A 3,701-nucleotide genomic window follows, 5' to 3' on the forward strand; every position below is an offset into this window, starting at 1 on the left:
CTCTCGCTAGATAGTCAAGTCTCTAAAGAAGTTCTCTAGAGCTCTTCAATTTAAAATAGAAACCGAGTGAGTTTCTTCTCTCTAATACTATGTTTAATAATTAGTTTGAATTGATAAGATACATATAGGGTAGTGAGATTAAAAGAAATTTGTACCATTTTTTTTATGTTGATATACTAATATAAAAAGGGTTGTGAGAGAGGATAATCTTTATCTTCCTATTTTGTCATTAATTTTTAAGTAAGTATATATTATATCCTCACTTTTAATTGTTTGCACATTTTCTTCTTACTTTTGTGGGTTATTTATGATTATTTTTTCATGTCTTCTCTTCAAAAGAAAAGAGAAAAAAGGGACAAAAAGGGGAGAGAAAAAAACCACGTACAATCACACTCACATTTAATTAAAACACAATTGTAAGTGCAAAGAATGCATATTGTTTTATAATTTATTTTTTTGGGTTGTTTTGTTTTTTGTTTTTTGTTTTTTTTTTTTTTTAATTTCAAACCTTTATGGTAAACATACTAAAATTTTGCATTCTTTTAAAAATTAGTAAATTTAGTTGTGAACTTGTGCACACTTTTCTTTGATCAATTTTATAAAATATATTATTTTTTTATCACTAGAATTCATTTTATGTCGAAGCCAAATAATTATCTTTATCATAATACGATCAAATAATAATTTATCTTATTTTATCTGTTTAACTTACTAATTTTATTCTATAAATTTTATTTCAATTAGATCACATGTATTATAATTTTATTAATCTCATCTACTTTATAATCTTTTTCTCTTCCGTTATTTTTATTCATATCAAATATTTAAAATTATTTATGTGAGGACGTATTAAAATTGGAGGGCCTACAGAGGTGAATAGTTATGAAGAGGAAGTTGATGGGGTTGCCTTGCCTATTAAAAAGCCAAAAGGGTGGAAAAGGAAGACCCGTGTGACAAGCGACGAGGTCCTAAAAGATGAAGTATAAGTGTTGACAAATAGAAAAAGTGTTGGGACGGTGAGACCCGTCCAACGAAAAGAAATTGTATTTCGCCTGATGATGCTCTGAAAGGCGGTGTGAGGAACGATGTTGAGGCAGAGACTGAAAGACAACCTGCCATGGATTATGAATACTACATGTTTGGAGTGCCTGGGTCCTGGGCAACCGAGGGCATTCAGATCCTTGTATGACTTTATCTGAAAGGAAGATCTGATGGTGCTTTTTGTCTCTAAAAAAAATATGAATGGACCAAAATGAACGTTTTTGTTTTGATTTGAAAGATGAAAAAAATATAAAATTAAAATAAACGGACATCACATATTGTATAATTATCTATGCCGTTTTCTCTTCGCCATCGTCTATGAGATATCGCCGATAAGGTCTTATCCCATGCCTGATCTCTTCCTCTCTGGTCGATTTCTCTCAGTATATCCTTATCTCTCAGATCTGACCGCCGCTGCTACCATTTTTCTTCGCCGAAACTTTGGGTTTCTGGTAAGATTTGGTGTTATGTGCTATTTTCTTGGGATTATTGAACACCCACTAAAAGTCTTGCCCTAATTTTGTTTACCCGTTAGGATGGGAGTTGATACCTAATTTATCCATATCATTTGCACGTTGGATTGAGGTTTTGGAGGACTTTAGGCCACTGTCCAGCTGCATCCGGGGTTTTTGAGCATATTTTTTTTGGTGAGTATTTGAGGTTTTATGGCTATTAGAAGTGTTGAGGGATAGTTTATAATTCTTGGTCTATGTTCCGGTTGGATTACTTAATTGAAGTTGGGAAGTGATTTTGGACCAAGCTACTTTTGGTAATTTTGTTTGAGATATTGGGAGTGAATTTTATGTTTGATTTAAGTCTTAATTATGTAAGCTAATTGTAATATATATATATAGGGGGCTTGATTTAAGAATTTCAATGTGTAAGTTAAAGAGAAGTTTTGGTTGTTAATTTTTTTGTGCTTAATCTTGAGCTATATAATCTTATTACTGGAATCGCCCTTGAATCAGATGACATAGCTAATATGGTAGTGTTTGATTTGGATTGGATAAGATTGAGAAGCATGATATGTTATGTGAATAAAGCAATTTTAAGAGCGTGATATCATTTGTATGTGATCAATATGATTATGACCTTGAGACATGTACCATGATTTATGTTGTGAATGTCATTGATAGTACGATAAGTGTCGATTTTCCCTCCTAACACCATGATATTACAACTCTGTGAGCCATTAGATCACAATCATATTACAGCTCCGTGGACCGACAGGTTAACAACCACACTGTAGATTCGTGGACTGATGGGTCCACAACTACATTACAGCTCTGTGGACCGACAGGTTCACAACCATATTACAACTCTATGGACCGACGGTTCACAACTATATTAAAGCTCCATGGACCGACGGGTTCACAACCACATTACAGCTCTGTGGACTGATGGGTTCACAAGGTGGACCAATGGATTCACAACCATATTATAGCTCCGTGAGCTGGCAGGTTCACAACCATATTACCTTCGTGAGCCAACGGGTTTGTGGACCGATGAGTTCCCAACCATATTAGAGCTCCATGGACCAATGGATTCACAACCATATTATAGCTCCATGAGTCGATAGGTTCACAATGATATTACAGCTCCATGAGGCAACATGGTCACTCTTAGGTTGTTAGGGAGCTTTTAGGCCACCAGATATGCGTTAGGCTGAGTTAAACCGTTCACTAGACGACCATCCACGAATGGTTGAATTATGCATGTCTCCGTTCACTAGACGACCATCCACGAATGGTTGAATTATGCATGTCTCACTAGTATATTTGCATTTATAGGACATAAATGCACAGTCTGACCTTCTGGTAGTGAGTTACTTACTAAGTATTTTTACACTTATCCTTTCTTATGTCCTGTCTTTCAGGTAAAGGTAAAGACAAAGAAAGTAATAGGCACATGGCGAGGAGATCTGTTAAAGATGCCATATGAGACTAGTGTTAACACTCCTGTTCATTGCCATGTTTTTAAGAGATTTTGAATGTGTTTTTATTTAGCATAACTGAACTATGAAATTTGAAATTCAAATGTTCGATTTTATTAAAGTTGTTTGGCTTGAATCAAATCTTATTTTGTATTATTTATGTATTTAGAAAATCATTATTTTACATTAATATGGTCAACTGATTTTCATTTTAAGATTACAGGAATGATAGTAATGACCTAGTTAGGGATCTCGAAAAGTTGGGCGGTTACAATCTAGTCTAAGCATAAAAGTAGGTTGAGAAGGAATGATAGTAATGACCCAGTCAAGTACTTCTTAAGTCCTTTCCTATTCCAACAGTAAAACAACCTTCTCTTTGACATGGTGATGCCTTCCAAAGGTTTTCCTGACTATTCTCTAGGAAGAATCAGCTTGTGGGAGTCCTTTTTGAGAGAAAAAGATAATTGGATTTTTACAAAGGAAAATTCTTTGTGATCTTGAGAAAGTGAGAGAGAGTTTGAGATAGGGAATTTTTTTTTCCATATAAAAAACTGTTAACCACTATGCAGACTCTCTACATTTTAAGGAGAGAGATCAGTGTAACTTACCACTCTCCACCCCTTGTAATGTAGGGGAGTTTTAGTTTAATAATTTAACCAAATTTAATTTATTAAATAATTAATTTAATTAGATAAATTAAATAATTAATTTTATAAATTAAATATCT

The 3,701-nt window shown here is 33.8% G+C and overlaps 1 long non-coding RNA gene across 2 annotated transcripts; it reads left to right on the plus strand.

The window, feature by feature from the left end:
* The first annotated feature begins 851 nt into the window (after positions 1-851).
* On the plus strand, positions 852-3,115 carry LOC120088736 (uncharacterized). 2 transcript variants are annotated; one of them, XR_005485014.2, is made up of 3 exons: positions 899-1,493; positions 1,577-1,810; positions 2,918-3,115. It is a non-coding gene; the product is annotated as an uncharacterized LOC120088736 (long non-coding RNA). The 2 variants fall into 2 exon arrangements; XR_016523714.1 differs by lacking the exon at positions 2,918-3,115 and having other exon boundaries at positions 852-1,493; positions 1,577-1,994.
* The last annotated feature ends 586 nt before the right edge of the window (positions 3,116-3,701 follow it).

The sequence above is a fragment of the Benincasa hispida genome, chromosome 10, assembly GCF_027475165.1.
Source record: "Benincasa hispida cultivar pf3 chromosome 10, pf3_genome.v1.1, whole genome shotgun sequence".
NCBI lineage: Eukaryota > Viridiplantae > Streptophyta > Magnoliopsida > Cucurbitales > Cucurbitaceae > Benincasa > Benincasa hispida.